This window comes from Rhinoderma darwinii, chromosome 9 (assembly GCF_050947455.1).
Source record: "Rhinoderma darwinii isolate aRhiDar2 chromosome 9, aRhiDar2.hap1, whole genome shotgun sequence".
In the NCBI taxonomy this organism is placed as follows: Eukaryota; Metazoa; Chordata; class Amphibia; order Anura; family Rhinodermatidae; genus Rhinoderma; species Rhinoderma darwinii.
The window spans coordinates 91377873-91404065 of NC_134695.1; the positions used below are offsets into that span (position 1 = coordinate 91377873).

A 26193-nucleotide genomic window follows, 5' to 3' on the forward strand; every position below is an offset into this window, starting at 1 on the left:
AGGGCAAGTCCCTCTTTAATTTCTTTGTAAACTCTGTCGTTATCCTTACACTCACAGGACAGCAGCAAGCTTTCTACTTTACTGTCAGCATCAGATTGGGATGTCAACTGCTCGACTCCATAGGCCATGTTGTGGCAGGTCCCGTGATGATGTTAGAGCCTGCGCAATCCAAAAATTCCTCTTATAGTCCAGTATAAGAATGGCCTCAATGTTCCGCAAATGACCAGGTCCTGACCACAAATTAGATGCCCATCCTCCTTACAAGTAGGTCCATACAAGCTCACAACCTACCATCAATGGTCATCACAGTACCCAATGTTACTCTGGGGCATAATGGGCCCACCAGCAAAAAACATACAATACACATGGATCATAATATCAAGTATTGTGGTTGTATTTGTGAAAGAACCAAAAAGTCAAAAAACCTCAGCAGCAAGTGCCTTATCATTGTGTCAAACCCTGGTCCTACTTGAAGATCCTCTGGTCTTCTGATATGCTGGATCGATCCTGGTGACCCATACGCTTTATGCTAGGCATTAACACAGTGCAGAGAGTACTCAAGAAGAAACCGAAGGATATTTATGTGCAAAATAATGATGTGAAAAATTTAACTTTCTAAGAAAACTCCCAGCAGGAGGTCAATGAAGGCCATCAATACAGAGCCCCATTGAGTTGACCTATTAACCGTATCGAGATTGTATAGCATAGAAGGAATTTTTGCTATTGGAAATACCAATAACATAGGACATAAGCTTCTACTTATCCATTTACCTTTGCAAATAAAGGTAATAGGAATTCAGATATAGACTTTCCATCTTCAATGCCTCAATGATCCTGAAAAATTACTGCGAAATGTATGCAAATCCTATATATCATTGATGATAAGAAGTATGAAACTATTCTTCATATGTTCTGCTCTAGCATGTTAACTACATAATATGGCATCATACAATTTGCCGTTTCTATGTATGTCTATCCCAACTGGCATCCCTATAAAAATCTATGCCCACATCTGAACAACTTTAAAAAGGGAATTTACCCTTAGAATTAAAGCTAAAGATATTTATCATCACCTATCACTACTGGATAGGTGGTAAATGTTAAGTTGACGTCCAGGACCTGACCAATCTCTTAACCAGCAAGACCATAGCGAGAAGACTGTACATAGCGATGGTGGGGCAACTCTATAAGGGTTTCGGAAAAAGCAGAGACCTGTCACTTAGCTGTTTCTGTAGCTCCCATAGAGTTGTCTAGAGTGGCAGCGTTTGCGCTCGACTGCAATTGTGTCGGTCCTAACATTGGACCACCACCAATCTAACATTCCTCTGGAGAAGTGATTAACGTCATCGGCTCGAATGTCCCTTTAAGTTGTCTCATCTAAGATCATTTTAATTTTATATTCAGCAGGAAAACCTTAGTTGGTTTTCCACTTCCATCCCCAGCACGCATTTCATTGCATAGCCACATAGATTTGCCATTCAGGGGTCCGGCTGACAACCCCTATGGAAGACATTTCGGTAGCCATACTTGTTGTCATCCAAGTTTCCAAGAAACAGCTGTAACTCTAATTGGCTAAGCATAGAATTAAAAGACCTCACGAGAGAAGGAAAAAATGTTTAATTCAACTATTGTTGTTCAAAACGGTCTTTGTTCTTGATTATGTCCTTGGAAAGGTGAGTAATATGCAGAAAACGAGTCGCACCAACCTGATAAACCAATTTAATCCCCCCCTTCCTTCAGATGTAATCACCGTCTGTGAATATTAAGTCTTTCTATCAGTCTCTCTCCAATTCTAAACTTCCAAATTAGTTTATAGGCAACATCAGAGCAATCGGCAGTCGGAGGATTCTGTGTTTATTAAACCTGAATATAAAATAAAACTGTAGGGAAAGGTCAGACGTACGGCTCCACACCACTGCTAGACGAGGCTGGGACCCATTGTCCTTGGAAACATTATTTTATTAGCTGTAAGAAATTTCATAGGATGAGCAATATCTGGCTATGTGCGGAGACAGGGAATTGTACAAAGTAAAGGTCGCAGTACACAGCGCACTTGGAGGTAAGCAATGTACGCACGTATCTCTGTTTGATACAGAATTACCATCTATTAGGGTTTATATTTGTGGAAAGATATATGTAGAAGAAAAAAGGACTACTTTGTGCTCATATCCGAAACTGACCTTGTAAAGTAAGAAATGAGGACATGACTCTAGATTGATTGCAGCAGTCAAACGACAGAAGCTGAACTGCAAAACCGTCCGCAGATACCGGTAACGGTAGGTCACCAAAACTAATTAAAACGTCAGGAGTGCAATTATCCCCAAGACAAGGCTATGATAATGTAAAGTAATGATATACTAACACAGGCCTATAAGAATGAGCTTGTCAACCGTAATGAGGACAATCAGAGATTGGAGGGAACATTGTCACCATAACAATTAAAAGGCAGGTTCAGTCACAGTGGATATTACCATCAGTAATGCTGTAAACATTCACAAGTTGCATGCTAAAGAAATATCTAAAACAATTTTCCACATAAAGTAGGATATAACTACTGCAATTCTGCCGCCTATAAGAATATAACTTACTGTCCCCTATGCACAATAATATAAATACTATATTACTGCTCCCTATATACAAGAATATAACTACCATAATACTGCCCCCTATGCACAATAATATAAATACTATAATACTGCTCCTATATACAAGAATATAACTACTATAATACTGCCCCCTATATACAAGAATATAACTACTATAATACTGCTCCTATGTACAAGAATATAACTACTATAATACTGCCCCTATATACAAGAATATAACTACTATAATACTGCTCCCATATACAAGAATATACCTACCATAATACTGCCCCCTATATACAAGAATATAACTACTATAATACTGCTCCTATATACAAGAATATAACTACTATAATACTGCCCCCTATATACAAGAATATAACTACTATAATACTGCCCCTATATACAAGAATATAACTACTATAATACTGCCCCTATATACAAGAATATAACTACTATAATACTGCTCCCTATGTACAAGAATATAACTACTATAATACTGCTTCTATATACAAGAATATAACTACTATAATACTGCCCCCTATGTACAAGAATATAACTGCTATAATACTGCCCCTATATACAAGAATATAACTACTATAATACTGCTCCCTATGTACAAGAATATAACTACTATAATACTGCTTCTATATACAAGAATATAACTACTATAATACTGCCCCCTATGTACAAGAATATAACTGCTATAATACTGCCCCTATATACAAGAATATAACTACTATACTACTGATCCTATATACAAAAATATAACTACTATAATACTGCCCGTATATACAAGAATATAACTACTATAATACTGCCCCCTATATACAAGAATATAACTACTATAATACTGCCCCTATATACAATATAACTACTATAATACTGCCCCCTATGTACAAGAATATAACTACTATAATACTGCCCCTATATACAAGAATATAACTACTATAATACTGCTCCCATATACAAGAATATACCTACCATAATACTGCCCCCTATATACAAGAATATAACTACTATAATACTGCCCCTATATACAAGAATATAACTACTATAATACTGCCCCTTATATACAAGAATATAACTACTGTAATACTGCCCCCTATATACAAGAATATAACTACTATAATACTGCTCCCTATATACATGAATGTAACTACTATAATACTGCCCCCTATATACAAGAATATAACTACTAGAATACTGCCCCTTATATACAAGAATATAACTACTGTAATACTGCCCCCTATATACAAGAATATAACTACTATAATACTGCTCCCTATGTACATGAATGTAACTACTATAATACTGCCCCCTATATACAAGAATATAACTACTAGAATACTGCCCCTATATACAAGAATATATCTACTATAATACTGCCCCCTATATACAAGAATATAACTACTATAATACTGCCCCTATATACAAGAATATAACTACTGTAATACCGCCCCCTATATACAAGAATATAACTACTATAATACCGCCCCCTATATACAAGAATATAACTACTATAATACCGCCCCCTATATACAAGAATATAACTACTATAATACTGCCCCTATATACAAGAATATATCTACTATAATACTGCCCCCTATATACAAGAATATAACTACTATAATACCGCCCCCTATATACAAGAATATAACTACTGTAATACCGCCCCCTATATACATGAATATAACTACTATAATACTGCTCCTATGTACAAGAATATAATTATTATAAAACTGCCCCTATGTACAAGAATATAACTACTATAATACTGCCCCCAATGTACAAGAGTATAACTACTATTATACCGCTGCTATATACAAGAATATAACTACTATAATACTGCTCCCCATATACAAGAATATAACTACTATAATACTGCTACCTATATACAAGAATATAACTATTATAATACTGCCCCTATATACAAGAATATAACTACTATAATACTGCCCCTATATACAAGAATATAACTACTATAATACTGCTCCTATATACAAGAATATACCTGCTATATTACTGCCCCCTATATACAAGAATATAACTACTATAATACTGCCCCCTATATACAAGAATGTACAGAAATGTTTTTGATCCTGGTAGATTTGCACCAACTATCCTATGCATATATCAAGACTCAAAATCGCCCAAATCACAGCTATACTACCATCTAATACAAGCAAGGGACTTCATGGAATTCTTTACATGTTAGCAAGCAATATATGTAAGACAAGCAAAGTTATTATAATACAACCTCTAGAATATAATATGCCTAATGTAGCAAGAATAGATTGTATTGACTTGCCCTGACCCCATATGCATTAAAGGGCCCCCAGGGGAGATTTCTCATGTCGACAATTACATTTTGATTGAGCAGTTGCCTCTGTGATTTTCCAGCACAATATAAAAAATAGCTTTTTGTTTGAGTCAATGATTAGCGCTTAATGGAGAAGCATTGACTTTCAGAATAAAACCGATCAGAAGTTTTTGAGTGTGTATAATGCCACATGCTCCAATATGGAGGCAGTTGACTTCTATGTATGCTGAGAAGGGATTGTTTGTGCCACAGTATATAATGCTACCTCCGACTTCTAATGGATCCATAAAATGAAAGGTTTGGTTACACGTTGAAAAGATTTGTGCTTTGCGTGGTAGCAGTTATTACTTTGGTTATGTGTAGTACATGTTGTTACGTGTTTGAGGGGTGCAAATATTTTGCCAAGAAAATCTTTATTGTAGAGGAACTATAGGGATGACCGTGATGACAGCTTAAACTGGGTCTCTGGTAGGGGCAATAGGGATTGCGGAGGTTGGCTACATCCATCAATACATCTTCTGTGTCTATGGCCAATGATTGTGTTCTACTCCAAACACATTACATGCCCACATGGTCAACCCATTGGGGATCCTCAACGCAGTAGACACAATGGTTCCAGATCTGCACGCCCAACCTGGTTACTAGCAGAGGAAGACGATTATAGTGGTTGGTTAAGAGCCTATGACTTTTAATGCCCAATGGCCTTGATTCCTCTCAGTCCAACCCTGCTTACCAGTCATTATTCAAAAGTAATAAGACAAATATGATGTGATAGAGCATGCAATATTCTGAGAAGAACTATCCATCACACAGCCTGGACCAGATGGGGCGCACTGTAAAAAAAATAAAAATTTGCCAAACCAAAATTTATTTTAAGATCATAGTTAAGAATCTTCAAATATTCCTTAGAAAAGTCCTGTTTTGAAAAAAAAAAAAAATGAAATACCAAACCTTTTTGTTATAGTATGTAAACATCTTCAGGTCTCAATGGAATGAGTACAATAATAATATTCCATCATGTACGGGGCTCTGACGAGATATTTTATTCCCTTGTGGGCCTCATTCTGAGAGTCATGGGGACGGCGCCATTCACTCGCACAGCGTGCCTATTCTTATTAACAATGCAATTTTACTTTTGTAAGCACCTGAAACACAAGTCCAAACATGTTTTCTATTCTTTCTATTCACTTGAAATAACTTTTCGCAACCAAAATTAATTCCAGGCCCTAAAAGCTGAAAAGGAAAAAAAAATAGTTTCTGTCTGTTGCTCAAACCACAAAAGAACGATCGAAAAATCTAAAAGCTTTCAGAACAATTTGAAGTGTTGGGTAATTTGTTTCCACTTTCTGTTGTACATAACAATTTAAATTTCGTAGCGCGCTCTAATTTTGGTAAATGTTGAGCTCGGCAAAGAACATCGGCACAATGCAAATTTTCAAAGTGTGAAATACTTTACTCAAGTGATCTGAAACTATGGCTCTTCAGTTCTTAGGAAACTACAACCCCCAGCATGCCCTAACAGGAACCTGGCTCCCAGAGTACGTTGGTAATTGTAAATCCACAGGTGACCAGATGATTTGGACAGTCTTTGGATAGATAATTACTCATGGACTCTACTTCAAAAGAGAAATTATTTTTTTTGGGCTGTGATCATTATTTGTCACATTTTTATTTTACTCGAATGAATATTTCTTCTCTTCATTGCCTTCATTTGTCTTCATTAATCAACAAGATGGAAGGTTTTAATCATGTTGACAGATTTGACAAATTGGTACTTTTTCGATTCTTAGAAGTGACCTCATTAACACCTTTATCAATTTGCATAGTACAACTTTTACCATAAACATTTCTATTACGTACCTTCCGATGTTCTAATCTCTACCACCTAATGCCATCTACAGACACATTCTTCCCAACCCATGATGTCAATGAGTGGAGCATCCCTCAACTCCCCTAGCTCGGCGCTGTGCCTCCGCACTATATAGAGATAGTTACAACCAGCATGGACTGATCTAATCATCAGGTGATGGTTTATTTAATCACATTCCATTTGTGTATTCTATCCCTGAGCTTCCATGTTCTCCAGCTTAACTCTATCTGCTCTTTGACATCACTTTGTCTTTGGGTTATGACTGGGTTATGTCCCGTGCTTTGGTTCTGGTTGGTCCCTTGGTCAACTCTGGTTCGTCTTCTGCCAATAACTACAGCTTCAATATGGTGACTCCTCTCTCATCTACTGGTTTGGGTTTGCCACCACTCTGTCTCCTGGTAATAAATCCAGCTTATGTACCAGAATTATTCCTGGTATTCCTATGTCCTGGTACATGTCAGCAATCTGTGACTATTCAAAAGTCTCCAAATTTTGTGCAACAAGGTCTGGCCTGCACCCATGCAATTGTGGCACAGATGGTCCAATATACAGGTCTGTAACGCTTGCATTACTTTTGTTGTATGGGTCTTGTATGACTTTTTTCTTTGCCTGGAATTGAGCACAAAAGTTCCTTCAAACCCATTCATATTCAGTGGAGAGAACAACAGTTCTCGTTTGTCATATCCCAGGTCATTCACGATAAACAACTACGCAATATTCATTAAAGATTGAATATTGGAGAAGGAAGTTGTCAAAAACCAAAAACTAGGTTCCTTCACTCGTGGTTGAGGATTGGTAATGTCACACTGACTTGACATCAAATTGACGTAATTGAGACCCAATATGTGGCTCCTCTTCCTCTCCACACCTATAGACAACTGTAAACTTGGTAGCTCATTGAAGAAACCCTGACATGACTGGTAGTCCATGCCACCTATTGTTTACAGAAGATGAATTTGTGATCATTGATGGGGGTCTTAAGTGCAGTACTCCTTGAGCTTTTGACTACAATATACCGTAACTCATTAACCACCGCCCACCGTCTTTTGACAGCAGTCGGTGCAGGTGCTTAGTCTACAGCGACGTCTTTTGGCGTCTATATAGAAGAGGCTGATGAGCGCTGTAACTAACAGCTCCTGATCTTAGAGAAGCCTCCTGAATACAGCTAGAGTCGGAAAACTTTCGGACCCCAGCTGTTTAACCCTTTGATCGCTGTTGTCCTTGACCACGGCATGATCAAAGGGAACTTCCCTGTTTGATCGCGTCATCGGGAACCCGGTGATGTGATCAAAGACCGGGGAATCCCTCTGCAGTCAGCCATGGGGACCTAGGAAGGACCCAGTGGCTGTCTGTTCAATTTGCCTGCTGTTAGGGGACACTATGTGATGTCATAGTAACACAGTGTAATGCATTAGCATACAAGAGCATGCTAATACAATAGAAGTAAAACAGTGAGTAGTAAATAAAGTTATCCCTTAATGGGATTAAATTAAAAAAGTTGAAAAAATATATAAAATAAAAATGTCCCCAAAAGAAGTCATATTTTGCATAAAATATATTTTTATTGCCCCTACACTAAATGAAAACAAAAAACCAACACCTATTTGGAATCTAAACGACCGTAATAACCTGAAGAATTAATCGAACAGGTTATTTAGCGTGAAATGTGAACGGACTAAAAAATAAACAAGAAAAACTATGCAGAGAATCGCTTTTTCCTATAATCACGCCTTAAAAATAATTATTTTTCTACCTCCAAACTGCAAAAAAAAAAATATTTTCTCCCACATAAAAAGGCCTCATACGGGCACGTCAATAAAAAAATAAAAAAGTTATGGCTGCTGAAAGGCAGAGAGGCAAAAACGGAAAAACCTAGCTGGTCATTAAGGCCTTTTCATGCCCGGTCATTAAAGAATTAAAAAAACATGAAAAGGGGGCGGCCAAAAATGAAGCAGCGTTAGCCCTGAGCGAGGTCATGCAATAGTTAATTTGCCGGCTGCTTGTCATGTAATGATCTATAGATGCCCAGGAAGCGGCCAAGTATGGACCTTGAAGATCTTTACAGAAGGAATGAGAGAGTAAATGCACAAATCTAAAAGTCAATAGGGTCTGCACTCGTAGATATAGGATTCTCGATCACATGCATTTCAACACTTTCAATTCTTTACAGCTGAGTGACCATCCCATCCATATTCTGTGCGGACACGTCGGCTTATCAGCTCCTTATATTAAGAAAAATGGAAAGTGGGAGCAGGAGAACGGTGCAAGCATTTCGGCCCATTTGTATACTTTTCCATGAGATTTTCAATTTTTTTTTCCTTTCTCTCTAATACAATAAAATACAGAAATCCTGACGTCAGGCTGCGTCTTCCAGGCAAAGATAGAGGCGATGTTAAAAGCGTCAAGGTCCTGGCCTGCAGAAGGTACTGATCGACAAGATGTGACAGGGTGACGTTAATGTGATGAATTGAAGTTTTCTTGATGGAAAGAGAGGACTAGACTGTTTCCATGGGAACTGCCTCCACCAATCACTATTTCCACCTGTAGTGGAGAAGTAATGTGGGCACTGTGTAATAAGGGCTGAACAAAAGTTGCAACTCTGGCGACTTCTATTTAAAGAATTATATTTTAAAAGGAAAGAAGCCAAAATCAATTGTGTTCCCCCAAAAAAAAAAAATATATCAAAAAAAAAATATATAGAAAAATCGTTTATATTGGTGTACAGAAAGGGAGGGTTGTGAATTAAAGAGGTTCTTTGTTTTGGTCAATCCCTACTAGTTAGAAGGCTCCCTTTACAATAAGCTGATCACTGAGTGATCTTCTGCTGGGACCCCCAGCGATCACCTGTAATCTGTGTTGAAACCGGGCAGAAAGTGTTTAGTTTCTCCACAGTGCCACCGGAGGAGAGACAAAGTATTACACAGTGCCCATTCATATCAATGGGTTGACTGTGTAATGCAGGACAGGACAGGTCCTCCAGAGCGAGAGACGCTCTATGTAACCACTCTGGACAAGAGATGAGGATCCAGAGCAGCAGACCACCCCCCCCCCCCCCCACCACCACCTCTCACGCAGAATTCCCTAGTAGTTTGCATCATTTAGTCAATATCTGTTTTTACAGGACCCCAAAAATGGAAGTAGACGGATTATGAAATTAGTTTGGATAAATTGCAAAAACAAAATTATTTATCAAACCACAGACTGAAATAGTTAATGTTTTGCAGACTATTTTACTTAAAGGGTTGACCTTCAATATAAAATTATATGTATAAAGCAACAATTGAAAAATCACCCTTTAGATGACTTCAGGCCCCATTTCCCTTTAAGTATAATAAGCGTTTTCTTTTGGGACTGAGTGTAACAATGGCTAGAAAACTGGGCACTCTTAAAAGCTTATCTTACAAAATATAATTGTGCCCCCCTCCTCCCACTTCCTTTACAGGTACCTAATATGGGTTTTTGAAATGGAATCGTAAATTGTAGTAATCTACTGCTACACCGCTGTTCCTAAGAATAATTTTTCTTAATGGCCCTGTTAAATCAAATACTTGTTAGCTGAGCTGAATAGTTAGGGGACTTCTAAAACGAAAGAACCAAGGTTTGTCAGGTATCCAAGGCCCGTCAGGCAGAACTTATGTACTGACTCTCATATACTTGTAGAATATCATCAATTTGTGCCTTAAAGGGACAGAGAGGGAACAATGCCCAGGAGTAACTTGTAGCTGTTAGGCCCCAATGCAAATCTATAACAGAGCCCCCAACCAACCAAGTGCCATTTATAATACTGGAGTAAGGCCTTAAGGCCCTCTTAGGCACCCTTAAGGTCTTTGCACCACCTATAGCTGCCCCCCCTGGAAGGGAGGTGGGTAGGGCAATAGTAGGGTAAAATGGGGTGGGAGAAACCAAGGTCATGATCAGCAAAAAGGAAAATCTGAGCAGATATAGGAGCTAACTGGGCTTGGGCCACCCATGGAGGTCTAGGTAAATATGTTATGTCCTTGTTGAGTTAAGGGTATGGGAGATAGGGGGCCCACTGTACCTCTGTCATCTAAGGGCCCATATGCCCCTGGAGCTGACCCTGGGAGAAACCTATAAGGAAACTGAAAAGTAACCAACCATCAATAGATAACTGTTCCTGGCCAGAAACTGAAGTCATGTGGGTCGTGAGTTTGAGTCCAGTAGTTATAGGGCAGTTTGGGAAGTCTCTGAAAAATTTCCACGGTGTGCTTTGTAGGTCAGTAGTTGATATCTGGGTGGCAATGGCATCAATAAATAGGGATTGAGGAAAGACGAAAAAGAAAAAAGTATTTTTGGCAATGTTTCTATTTGTGGTGTTAACAGGTGACATAAGATAGTAATCGGAAAGAGTGGGTGGGGGGACGGGACATTTCAGATTTGTAAAATATGAAAGGCGACCTTCATTATCCTTCAATAAAATTTTTTGCAACCAATGGTTGGTGGTACATGCAAAAAGTGCCAATTACATACACAGATTGTCTTTTGGTGCTATGTCTCAAGGCCATTTTGCTTGGCTTCTCCTAAAGCCTAGTGGGGGTGTCATCATAATATTAAAGAAAGCAAAGTCATCTATTACTGGTGAGGCTCTGGGCTTGTCCCAGGTGAAGACTTGAGAGCTTCTGCACACATAACAGTATCATAGTTTTTTTGTAGTGATTGTATTTTTAGTTTATTATACTATACTGATGTAGCAGGCATCAAGTTGTCATCTGGCACCTGATATCACCCCATGCCATCTGTCAGCATCGGATGAGCTACAAATCAAATAAGCAATAACCAGGGGCGTAGCTAAAGGCTCATGGGCCCCGATGCAAAAGTTCTTATTGGGCCCCCCCCCCTGCAAACTTCTCATGGCCGACGGTCCGCAGCTTTCAGTTGCATCGCTGGGTCTCCTAAGTGACCCAACAATGCAGCACTAGCAGCCGGGGCGTCACTAAGGACTTAAAATGTCAGGGGAAATAGCCCCAATACATATGTGTCCACCCAAAAAAAATGTGTGTATAGGAGACAGCATAGCATATCTATAGCACTACGACCCTATAAACTATGGATAGGATTAGATACAGTGGCTCAGCAGACAGTATCACACATGATAGGATTAGATACAGTGGCTGAGCAGACAGTATCACACATGATAGGATTAGATACAGTGGCTGAGCAGACAGTATCACACATGATAGGATTAGATACAGTGGCTCAGCAGACCGTATCACACGATAGGATTAGATACAGTGGCTGAGCAGACAGTATCACACATGATAGGATTAGATGCAGTGGCCCAGCAGACAGTATCACACATGATCGGATTAGATACACAGCTCCGCAGACAGTATCACACATGATAGGATTAGATATAGGGCCTAGCAGACAGTATCACACATGATAGGATTAGATACAGTGGCTCAGCAGACCGTATCACACATGATAGGATTAGATACAGTGGCTCAGCAGACCGTATCACACATGATAGGATTAGATACAGTGGCTCAGCAGACAGTATCACACATGATAGGATTAGATACAGTGGCTCAGCAGACAGTATCACACATGATAGGATTAGATACAGTGGCTCAGCAGACAGTATCACACATGATAGGATTAGATACAGTGGCTCAGCAGACAGTATCACACATGATAGGATTAGATACAGTGGCTCAGCAGACAGTATCACACATGATAGGATTAGATACAGTGGCTCAGCAGACAGTATCACACATGATTGGATTAGATATAGGGCCCAGCAGACAGTATCACACATGATAGGATTAGATACAGGCCCTAGCAGACAGTATCACACATGATTGGATTAGATACAGGACTCAGCTCGCTGACATTGTGTCTCCAGCGCTGGACCCAGGAAAGCTAAGAATAATAATTTTGCTTCTTTATGTGTTACTGATTATTTTTGTGTGTTTGTGTTTTTTTACAGGTTCGGTTGTTGGACTTCGCATTCGAGGACTTCAATGACGGCGGTTTTTTATTCTCAATAAAATGTTTAATGAGGGTTGTATTTTTTTATTTCAATAAAATATTTTTTTCTATGTGCTTGTATCTTTTTAAACTTTATTATCACCGCCTTAGTAATGGCCGCTGGCTAATTGACAACCACCATTACTAAGGCGGGGCTTAATGTTAGCCGGTGCAAAGGCTACACTAACCCCCATTATTACCCCGGTACCCACCGCCACCAGGAGTACTGGGAAGAGCCGGGTACAAACCAGTACCCGACCATCTGTAGTGACGGGCAGGCACCGGGGTGGCCGCAGGCTGGTATTAGGCTGGGGAAGGCCAAAAACAGTGGCGCCTACCACCCTGGTAATGCTGCCTGCTGCTGCTATGTTGTATCTGGCTGGTTATGAAAATTGGGGGGGGACCCGACATCGTTCTTTCCAATTTTTTTTTTTAATTTTTTTTAAATGACATGGGGTCCCCCCCATTTTTCATAACCAGCCAGATACAATAAAGCATTACCAGGGTGGGAAGGGCCACTGTTTTTGGCCTTTCCCCTCCTGATAATACCAGTCTGAGGCCACCCCAGTGGCCGACCATCACTACAGATGGTCAAGTACTGATGGTACCCGGCTCTTCCCAGCACCCCTGGTGGTGGTGGGTACCGGGGTAATAAAGGGGGTTAGTGTTAGCCTCTGCATCCGCTAACACTAAGCCCCGCCTTAGCAATGGATGCTGTCAATCAGCCGGCGGCCATTACTAAGGCGGCAGTAATATAGTTTTAAAAAAAACCACAAAGACATAGAAAAAATATTTTATTGAAATAAAAAAAAAACCCACACAACCCTCATTAACCATTTTATTGATAATAAAAAAAAAAAGCCGTCATCGAAATAGTCCTGGAATCCGGCGTAGTCCAACGACCGAACCTGTAAGAAAACATACAAAAAAAACGATTAGCAACACGTGTTAGGCTTAGATAAAGGGCCCATGTGTGATACTGTCTGTGGGACCCTGTATCTAAGCCTACCACAAGGTAGGGTTAGATACAGGGTCCAGCAGACAGTAATCTTATACAGTATAAGATTACTGTGTGCTGGGGCCCTGTATCTAAACCTACAGTGTGGTAGGCTTATATACAGGGCCCAGCAGACAGTATCACGCATGGGCCATTTATCTAAGCCTACCATGTGATTGGCTTAGATACAGGGCCCAGCAGACAGTATCACACAATCTGTGATCCTGTCTAATGGGCCCGCTAAGCCTGCTACATCGTAGGCTTAAAGGGGTTGTGCAGTCCCTAAACATTGATGGCCTATCCTCAGGATAGGCCATCAATAGCTGATGTGTCGGGGTCCGTCTCCCGGGACCCGCCAATCAGCTGTTTTGAAGGGGCCGCAGCACTCGTACGAGAGCTGCTTCCCTTTCATTTCACTACTCGCTCACACTGTGAATCGCCGACACCGATTCACAGTGTGAACGGAATGAAGGGGAAGCAGCTCTCGTACGAGTGCTGCGGCCCCTTCAAAACAGCTGATTGGCGGTTCGCGGGAGTCGGACTCCGCCAGTCAGGGCTACTAATCTTACCTTCCTCTTCAGCCGCGGCGGAAGTTCTGTCCTCTCGATGTTGTGCGCGGCGGCATAGCGCTGTGACGTCATGTGCTGCGCACAGCGCCTGACGTCAGGACCTCCGCTGCGATCCGGAACCAGGAAGGTAAGTAAAGTCTGTTACTATAGTAACAGGGGCCCGCGGCCCGAGTTACTATAGTAACTTTTTATTGATGTGGTGCGGAGGGCTGTGGGCCCCCCTGGCTTCGGGGCCCGGTCGCAATTGCGACCGCTGCAACCCCTATAGCTAGGCCAGTGGCCATCATTATGACACTCCGTTTTTGGATGTTTGTAAACAGAAAAGCACGTGGTGCTTTTCTGTTTTCATTCATACTTTTCACTGCTGTTGCGCGAATCACGCGCGTCCCACGGAAGTGCTTCCGTGTGGTGCGCGTGATTTTCACGCACCCATTGACTTCAATGGGTGCGTGATGCGCGAAATACGCACAAAGAACGGACATGTTGTGAGTTTTTCGCAGCGGATTGACGCTGCGTAAAAATCACGCACCTGTCTGCACGGCCCCATAGACTAACATAGGTCCGTGCGACGTGCATGAAAATCACGCGCGTTGCACGGACTAATATATCCCGTTCGTCTGAATAAGCCCTAAGCCTAATGTTTTTATGCATCTTGTACTACTTTTAAGCAATCTTCGAATTTGTGATATGAATGGTGTGGTTTGCTGCAAGTTTCATAATCGCGGCAAAACCGCGCCATTTTTGCCGCAATTACGAAAATCGCGGCAAAACCGCGCCATTTTTGCCGCAATTACGAAAATCGCAGCAAAACGCATGGTGAATTAAAAAACTTAACAAACCCTACAGGAGTTGGGGTCAGGAGAGACAAGTAAAGAAGAGACAATGGGGGATGCAGGGAGAGAGGGGGTTAAGGAAGCGCTCACCAGGACCTGAGAGGTGGACGTGCTTTCTCTTCTGCCGACTCTGCTGCTGCTATACTGTGGTAGAAGGACCTGATCGGTGGGCGTGGGTTCTGTTCCTCAAAGGCGAATCAGGTCACATGGGCATGACGTCATTAAAGGTCCTTTAGAAAACGGCATCTGTCCAGCTTTAATGCTGCTTATGCAGCGTTTTTACATAAGTAACCTCCCGAAAATGTGGTGGGGGGGCCGTGGGCCCCCCAGGCTTCGGGGCCCGGTCGCAATTGCGACCGCTGCGACCCCTATAGCTACGCCACTGGCAATAACTATTACATTGACCCGATGCACCGCCAATTTAGCTGAGGGAAGCTTCAGCTCTCGAATGCAGGGCCAGGCGACAAACCAGAGTGGACAAAACTTACATACCAAAGTCCTCTCTGGAAGGTCTTAATGCGTTGCATGTCAAGTTTGATGGCCTCTATTGCCTAACTACAGATTGGGATGTAGGAGAAAGATGGTAGTCACCAAGGCTTGATACCAAACCATCTGGCAAATTCTTGGCAGTCCAGCATTGGAACGTCTCTTGCGCAATGATGGATTACCAGAGTTTACAAAATTATCAGGTACAATTTATTCGTTGACGCCAGATATATCAAAGTATATGTGGCAACAAAGCTTAAAGAGGCTCTGTCACCAGATTCTAAGTGCCCTATCTCCTACATAATCTGATCGGCGCTGTAATGTAGATAACAGTGGTTTTTATTTTGAAAAACTATCATATTTGACCAAGTTATAAACAATTTTAGATTTATGCGAATTAGTTTCTTAATAGACAACTGGGTGTGTTTTTACTGTTTACCAACTGGGCGTTGTGGAGAGAAGTGTATGACGCTGACCAATCAGTGACCAATCAGCGTCATACACTTCTCATTGTTCCAGCCCATTGTAAGGGTATGTGCACACACACTAATTACGTCCGTAATTTACGGACGTATTTCGGCTGCAAGTACCGGACTGACCACAGTGCAGGGAGCCGGGCTCCTAGCATCATAGTTATGTACGACGCTAGGAGTCCCTGCCTCGCTGCAGGACAACTGTCACGTACTGAAAACATGATTACAGTATGGGACAGTTGTCCGGCAGCGAGGCAGGGACTCCTAGCGTCGTACATAACTATGACGCTAGGAGCCCGGCTCCCTGCACTGAGTTCGGTCCGGAACTTGCGGCCGAAATACGTCCGTAAATTACGGACGTAATTAGTGTGTGTGCACATACCCTTACAGTGTGATTGTGCAGTGAAAGAAGCTGGGCTGGAACAATGAGAAGTGTATGACGCTGATTGGTCACTGATTGGTCACTGATTGGTCAGCGTCATACACTCCTCTGTACAATGCCCAGTTGGTAAAAAGTAAAAACACGCCCAGTTGTCTATTAAGAAACGAATTAGCATAAATCTAAAATTGTTAAGAACTTGGTCAAAAATGATCGTTTTTCAAAATAAAAACCACTGCTGTTATCTACATTACAGCACCGATCACATTATGTAGGAGATAGGGCACTTATAATCTGGTGACAGAGCCTCTTTAAGAGGTGGTTTAGGTCTATGGACAGCAGGAAAGATTTTTCCTGTGAACTTAGGAATGGCCCATAGATGAGACAGGGGTAAGACTGCCAAAGGTTATGGGCCTTTAAGCCCAGCACTAAACACAAATTTCTTGATGATATTTTCCCATAATCTTATGAACGATATTATGGTTTCCCCTGTAAATATCTTTTAGGAATGAAACAAATGTAATCGGTCATGTGCAGAGCTGTTGATGTTGATGCGTGATGTCCTTCAGAAAGAACGTAATGAATGATTCTGCGGCTGCCTGCAGACCGGCAACGGGAGATCCATCTCTGGAGTATTTGCAGAGGTAAGACACATGTTTCATTTATCAGGCGCAGGGTTATGGCTCCAATATCAAGAAGTAACACATAATAAATCATTGCATCCAGCCAAGCAAAGTATAGATCAAAATGTACTCAAGGGAGTATATAGAGCATTCTGTTATTGTGTTACCAGTATCTTGTTCATATTACCCAATACCCTGTTACTCTAGTCTGCCACCTGTAGGCAGGAAATGGTCAGTGCATTACACAATGGCAGGAATACGAAGAATCCAGTTATGTTATTTATCTCATGGACTGCTCTATCTAAAGTGGGACTAGGTACGGATCAGTTTTTACCCTCTGAATGTTAAAAATATAATTTCCATGCAAAGACAGCAAGCATAGTTATTGAAAATGGTGAAAAACGGAAACATAAAGCACAAGAGAGTTACAAACTATTTTCTTATACATTAATTAAGTAGAAACTGTGACCTAAGTGAGAAGTAAAGTTAACGCAATGAAATATTAGTAGATAATATATTCTTTTTAACTTTTAAGTTGTCAACACAGATTAAATAAGGACATCATTAATTGCACCTAATAACCGTCCCCTTACCGAGGTGCCATCAGAGAGGCTTACATTAAGTGCACGCCGCATGGTAATCCTTTTTAAAATCTGCAACATGTCAATTTGGTCGTGGAAATTATGAAGGTTTTTTCCACCACGTCCGAATTTACCCTTAGACTCTTCTACGAACGAGTCTTAGAAAGACTGACTCTAGGTTCAAGTTGGCCCTTGGGCGATCAAAGTCACAGTGGGCCCCTTGACTACCCAATTCTCGGCCTGAGGCCTTATTCACACGAGCGTATTTCACGTCCGTGAAAATAACGAACGTCACACGGACCTACGCAAGTCAATGGGGCCATTCAGACATTCAGTGTTTTTCACGCAGCGTGTGTCCCCTATAAAAACCGCTGACAAGCATTATACTCTGTCACACGGAACTGCAACGCAGGAAAAACGCTGCGTTCTTTATGCGCGCAAAACGGACACGTTCCTGTGAATAAGGCCTGACAGGCGTAGACCAAGCCCAGTGAGTTATGGCATCCGCCCAGGTATACCGGGTGCAGATGCCAGCCCTGGAGAAATGCTTACACATGAGGAACTCATTTAGGACATGAGGAACTCATTTAGGGCATAGGGAACCCATTTAGTGGCTGCCGTTGCACCCACTAGTTTAGCTTTATTGGGAGCTTTATTTAAAGGGGCCTATAAGGTGCCACATTCCCATTTAAAAAAAAAAAAAAGATCATTGCGCTTTTTGACACCACTTGAAAAATGTGTAACTTTTTGAATGTAAGTTTTCCCCCCAAAAAAAACAAAAAAACGTGCACGTCGATTTCATCTCAATTGATTAATTTGATGTTGACAATAATCTCATAACTTCAATCTGAAAAGTTATTACATAGATCTTTATCCATTTTATAAATTCCGTGAATAAAAGCGTCAAGCGCCCTTTAATTAGCCGCAGCCTTCACAGCGAAGACGGAAATTGTGAGAAGTTGCCAAATCACTCTCAAATTGTTTTATTAATTTGATGCAAATGGCATCACCCAGGTGCCGATCTGAGATCTGAATGATTTGCTTTGCTCATTAGCATTCACTTCTGGCCCGCTCCCTGCTCGACTTTGCCTGGCAGGGGGAGAACATATTAAGCAGCAAGATCCACGCGTTTATTCCAAAATTTTCGATACCAACGGCCAGTAGGAGCCATAAATACGGCAGACGGCTCTTGTGAAATTAGGGGTTATTTCATGCAAATATTCCGCTTTGTTCCCTGGGCAACACAGATTATAGATGGCACAAAACGTAAGCGTTCCTTCTGGTTAATAGTACGGAAAGAGCTAATTATTACCTCCGATACATACGGCTCCACAAATGGTTGTATTTGTCACTTCGTATACTCAGAGATATCATTATTTTTCATTGAAATGTATTTTGTCCGGAGGGGGTTAATGTTGCTTTTTGCTCAATGGTTAGATCTAATTATAAAATGCCGATTCCTTTCTGTTCTTACATAAACGTCAGTTTTGAAGAAAAGCTAAAAGTTAAAAAGCCTTGAAATTGCATTGTTAGGGATGAATTAACTTGGAAACCAACAGGTCTGTACCATACAGGACGTATTATAGGATGTATTACATATATACGGATAATATACATCTATGATGTGCATATAAGTTATAATTAGATAATGCAGAGTTGAGGCGCCGCTTATCTCTCCCTATAGAATTGATCTGTTATCGAGTTCTGTTGCGAAAGTTCTCCTCCTGTGCCAACTTCTCCCAGAGCAATCAATAAGTGAGTGGAGTGCAGTAAAGTGGGCACATTGGGGACATGAGTATTCATCGACTGTTGTATATTGAGGGCACATTGTCGTTCAGAGGCTTTTCTTCACCTGAAGCAAAGATTCAGATCGCTGCCCTAGCCTTGTATTGATATACCCCGACTTGTTGGCGCTCTCACAACATCAAATACCCAGGGTGCATGCCCCACCAACCTTCCCTGAGCTATGCCTCAGTTGCAGGTGGCACTGTTTCTGTGGGTGAACAATGTGGATGAAACTGTATACGGGGCATAGGGGCTGGCACTTTTAGGGGCACTGTTTAAAATTACATGAGGGACATTGTGCCTGGCACTCTATAAGGGCGATTGTGGATGGCAGTATATTGGGGGTACTGTGACTGCCTATTTTGGGGGCCCTGACTGAATGTAAGGGGGCATTGTGTCATACTATATGGGGTCATTTGTAAAGGACACTGAGGGGCACTGTGGCTAATACTATTTCTGGGGGCAATGTATAAGGGGCATTGCGGCTGGCATGGGGGAACTATTTTTTTGCACGGTCATTCACACCTCAGCTGGTACAGAACATTTTTTTTAAATAGGTGATTCATAAAATTGAATCAGTGACTGACGTGAAGCTACCTCTTCCTCTGCTAAGAGATTCTGCAGCAGCTGAGGTGTGTATTATATAGAAAGATAATGTACCATCCTACTATACTTTATGAGAATATTAGAAGTCCTCAAAATGTCCTGCAGTCTTGTGGATTTATATAATTACTCGGCTCCTTCTTAGAATTTACAGTACAAAGTTACATCATCTCATATATTAAAATCTACGCAGAAAGGAATTCCTTAAAGGGAAGTATTGAGCAAGAAAATAACTTGTTACACAGCGCCCAAGTATGTACTCTAAGCACCATGGAAGAAGGTAGTCAGTCCCCAGTGCTGGAGGATCGATTCTAGGAAGGTTTGCAAGATCTCTGCTTGATGCCAGTGAATAGAAATATTCATTGCTAACATCCAGGGTCTGAAAATCTCTACAGCTGCACAGCCTGTGACAGTATATCAAAACTCTCTTGTAATAAACCATGTATTTAAGTCAACCCGACATGAATTTACTTTTCCATTCACAGTCAGCAAGCTGAGATCTTGAAAATGGTGACTAATTGAAATGCAAAATATATTAGAAAGTTGCAGACTTTCCTTTTCTTTATGCAATGACTGAATTTATTTACAGAAACTTAAAAAAAACATTTTACTCCCTTTAGCTACATGAACTTTATTAGGAAAATAATTTGCACTTCTTTTTTTTTTTTTACCATCCGATCAGGATACATTTATGGGTTTCCATGTTTGCGTTGTATTTTATATGATATAATATGGCAATATTTGTTTTATGCAAGGTTAAAGTGAAGTCCCAATCCCATAAACCTACAAGAGTCCCAGCAGGACAATTCTTGATAATGCAAATGTCTAGGGACAAAATAATTGGCATATAAAAGTGATTTGTGTTTCGCTACCTCTGCAGGCCAGAAATAGCATCTGATGAGATAAAACATTGCCCAAGTACGATGGACACAGTGACCAAAGACTCTGGCATTTCATCAATACAATTAACTCAGAGTGATAATCCATAGACATTATTCTGGTGGACGTTTTGCAACTTTCAGCAATCCTACTAATTATATAGTAAAAGCTTCATCTCAACATGTAAGGCTCTTAATGGAGTATGGTAAATATAGCGGGTTGTTTTTTATTGTGCTGCACTAAATATACAACACTGAGGGTATATACAGTATATTCCCTAAAATCATGTGCGAAGACAACTGAGTATTGATAGAGTATAAAAATGGCAACTTAAAGAGAATATATCATCAGAAAGTGAAATTTTCAAAATAAATGTAATTTTTGAATGTAAACCCCCCCCCCCCCCCCAAAAAAAAACCTTATGGACAAGAATAAAACTACTATAATACAGCCCCCTATGTACAAGAATATAATTACTATAATACTGCCCCCTATATACAAGAATATAACTGCTATAATACTGCCCCCTATGTACAAGAATATAATTACTATAATACTGCCCCCTATATACAAGAATATAACTACTATAATACTGCTCCTATATACAAGAATATAACTACTATAATACTGCCCCTATATACAAGAATAGAACTACTATAATACTGCCCCCTATATACAAGAATAACTACTATAATACTGCCCCTATATACAAGAATATAACTACTATAATACTGCTCCTATATACAAGAATATAACTACTATAATACTGCTCACTATATACAAGAATATAACTACTATAATACTGCCCCTATATACAAGAATATAACTACTATAATACTGCCCCCTATATACAAGAATATAACTACTATAATACTACCCCCTATATACAAGAATATAACTGCTATAATACTGCCCCCTATATACAAGAATATAACTGCTATAATACTGCCCCCTATATACAAGAATATAACTACTATAATACTACCCCCTATATACAAGAATATAACTACTATAATACTGCCCCCTATATACAAGAATATAACTACTATAATACTGCCCCCTATGTACAAGAATATAACTACTATAATACTGCCCCCTATATACAAGAATATAACTACTATAATACTGCCCCTATATACAAGAATATAACTACTATAATACTGCCCCTATATACAAGAATATAACTGCTATAATACTGCCCCCTATATACAAGAATATAACTACTATAATACTGCTCCTATATACAAGAATATAACTACTATAATACTGCCCCCTATATACAAGAATATAACTACTATAATACTGCCCCTATATATAAGAATATAACTACTATAATACTGCCCCTATATACAAGAATATAACTGCTATAATACTGCTCCTATATACAAGAATATAACTACTATAAGGCTATGTTCACACGGGGTCTTTTGCCGAGTTTTTTGACGCGGAAACCGCGTCGCAAAACTCGGCAGAAACGGCCCGAGAACGCCTCCCATTGATTTCAATGGGAGGCGTCGGCGTCTTTTTCCCGCGAGCAGTAAAACTGCCTCGCGGGAAAAAGAAGCGACATGCCCTATCTTCGGGCGCTTCCGCGTCCGACCTCCCATTGACTTCAATGGGAGGCAGGAGAAAGCGTGTTTTATGCCCGCGGCGCTCAATGGCCGCGGGCGAAAAACGGCGAGATAATTGCTATTCACACGGAGTATTTTGGGGGAGGAATATCTGCCTCAAAATTCCGTTTGGAGCTTTGAGGCAGATATTCCTCCCCCAAAATACTCCGTGTGAACATAGCCTAATACTGCCCCCTATGTACAAAAATATAACTACTATAATACTGCCCCTATATACAAGAATATAACTACTATAATACAGCCTCCTATGTACAAAAATATAACTACCATAATACTGCTCCCTATATACAAGAATATACAGTAACTACTATAATACTGCCCTCTATGTACAAGAATATGACTACTATAATACTGCCCCTCTATACAAGAATATAACTACTATAATACTGCCCCTATATACAAGAATATGACTACTATAATACTGCCCCTCTATACAAGAATATAACTACTATAGTACTGCTCCTACATACAAGAATATAACTACTATAATACTGCCCCCTATGTACAAGCATATAACTACTATAATACTGCCCCCTATATACAAGACTATAACTACTATAATACTGCTCCTATGTGCAAGAATATAACTACTATAATACTGCTCCTATATACAAGAATATAACTACTATAATACTGCCCCCTATATACAAGAATATAACTACTATAATACTGCCACCTATATACAAGAATATAACTACTATAATACTGCCCTCTATGTACAAGAATATAACTACTATAATACTGCCCCCTATGTACAAGAATATAACTACTATAATACTGCCCCTATATACAAGAATATAACTACTATAATACTGCTCCTATATACAAGAATATAACTACTATAATACTGCCCCCTATATACAAGAATATAACTACTATAATACTGCCCCCTATATACAAGAATATAACTACTATAATACTGCCCCTATGTACCAGAATATAACTACTATAATACTGCCTCCCATATACAAGTATATAACTACTATAATACTGCCCCTATGTACAATAATATAACTACTATAATACGGCTCCTATATACAAGAATATAACTACTATAATATGGCTCCTATATACAAGAATATAACCACTATAATACTATCCCTATATACAAGAATATAACTACTATAATACTATCCCTATTTACAAGAATATAACTACTATAATACTGTCCCCTATATACAAGAATATAACTACTATAATACTGCTCCTATATACAAGAATATAACTACTATAATACTGCTCCTATTTACAAGAATATAACTACTATAATACTGCCCCCTATATACAAGAATATAACTACTATAATACTGCCCCCTATATACAAGAATATAACTACTATAATACTGCCCCTATATACAACAATATAACTACTATAATACTGTCCCTATATAAAAGAATATAACTACTATAACACTGACCCCTATATACAAGAATATAACTACTATAATACTGCCTCCTATATACAAGAATATAACTACTATAATACTGCCCCCTATATACAAGAATATAACTACTATAATACTGCTCCTATATACAAGAATATAACTACTATAATACTGCCCCTATATACAAGAATATAACTACTATAATACTGCTCCTATATACAAGAATATAACTACTATAATACTGCCCCCTATATAGAAGATTATAACTACAATAATACTGCTCCTATATACAAGAATATAACTACTATAATACTGCCCCTATATACAATAATATAACTACTATAATACTGTCCCTATATACAAGAATATAACTACTATAATACTGCCCCTATATACAAGAATATAACTACTATAATACTGCTCCTATATACAAGAATATAACTACTATAATACTGCTCTTATATACAAGAATATAACTACTATAATACTGCCCCTATATACAAGAATATAACTACTATAATAATGCTCTTATATACAAGAATATAACTACTATAATACTGCCCCCTATATACAAGAATATAACTACTATAATACTGCCCCCTATATACAAGAATATAACTACTATAATACTGCTCTTATATACAAGAATATAACTACTATAATACTGCCCCTATATACAAGAATATAACTACTATAATACTTCCCCCTATATACAAGAATATAACTACTATAATACTGCCCCCTATATACAAGAATATAACTACTATAATACTGCTCTTATATACAAGAATATAACTACTATAATACTGCCCCCTATATACAAGAATATAACTACTATAATATTGCCGAGTTGTGCGAGTGTTTGCTCTGACTTCTGATTTGAAGCCTCTTTATTCTACTTGCTGGATTGTCTACACTGTAGTTGTACTGTACAGAAGGGACATTTTCCAGTAAATCATGCTAAAAATATGAACTATTTTGGCCCGGGAAGGCGTGAAGGGTTCATTTGAGGCCTGTGACTTATGCTCTCCGTTACAAACAGTAATGAAAGTTTCTGTATGGCGAGACTGACCACTCAACACGCGGTATTATTTTACTTCAGTCATTTCAGATGAATGGGAACCTCAGTGTAATCGTGCCCTCTGCCCATGGCACCTGAGCAGCTGAAACAACTTTCAAAGAACATCAAACGCACTGAGGAGCGGGATGTGAATGGTGAACTCGTACTATTGTTGGATACACTTGTTAGGATGAGGTCGCTGCTTTTAGAAGCTTCACACTTGGCAGTGTTGCACACATCTCCGGCTCTCTCATCTCAGCCAAGCTCCGCCACCTTCATAGGAATCCTGGTCCTGGGAGACGTTGCTTTGAGGCGTTGAATAAAACCCGACAAATGCTCCTACATCTCTCCACTTCACACAGAGACGACGCTCCAGCTTTTTGTTTTATGTGATATTGAGACTTACAAGCCATTGATGAATATTATTAGCCACGTAACAGGAATATAAAGTGGCGTATGGAAAAGGGAACTGGGTACTGAAAGGGAAACTATACTTTGGAGAAAAGCCATGGGCTATCTTCTCAGATGCCACCTATTGTGCAACATTAAAGCAGCTTACAAATTAGATTCAGAGCATCACTCTGGACTGGAAAAACGGATACACTGTGTTATACTTATTGCAGGTTCTGTGGGGGCGGAGCATGACACAGGGAGACAATTCCTGTGTCATGCTCCACCCACTAAGTCTCTGCACTAGGCAAAACACAGTATGTTAGTCTTGTATTGCTTTACAGAGACTTAGCTGTAGGGGGTACAGAAGTAGCCCCAAAAAGACCTAAAAGCCCTTCTGATGCATAAGACACCAGGATTATACATGCCACACGATAGGAGCTTTAAGTTACGTCTGCTCCTTTAAAGACTATATACAAATTTGAAAGGCATTTTTATTTATTTTTTCAAATAAAAAAAGGTCCATCCGTGTGTTTGGTGCAACCTTATAATTTGTTTTTATTAAAAATAATTTTTACTTTCTGAGATACAGCTGCTCTGTATTCTGTATACAAAGCAGCTGTATCTTTCGCAAAATCCTGTTCCTGTCAGGTCCGTGGACCTGACAGGTTTAGTGTTGGCGGGTCCTGCGTGTCTGACACTCAGGATCCATCTGTTATCCACATAACTTAGATGTGATCGATTACAGGTGGA

At 39.7% G+C, this 26193-nt stretch overlaps 1 protein-coding gene and 1 long non-coding RNA gene across 2 annotated transcripts in view; one reads left to right on the forward strand and one right to left on the reverse strand.

Moving 5' to 3' along the window:
* CDH13 (cadherin 13) overlaps positions 1–26193 on the reverse strand; it is a 475876-nt gene that overhangs the window by 371098 nt on the left and 78585 nt on the right. The gene's annotated exons all lie outside the window — the stretch shown is intronic.
* Positions 14909–25598, forward strand: LOC142661170 (uncharacterized). The gene is made up of 4 exons (XR_012850664.1): positions 14909–15854; positions 17010–17147; positions 20976–21157; positions 25093–25598. It is a non-coding gene; the product is annotated as an uncharacterized LOC142661170 (long non-coding RNA).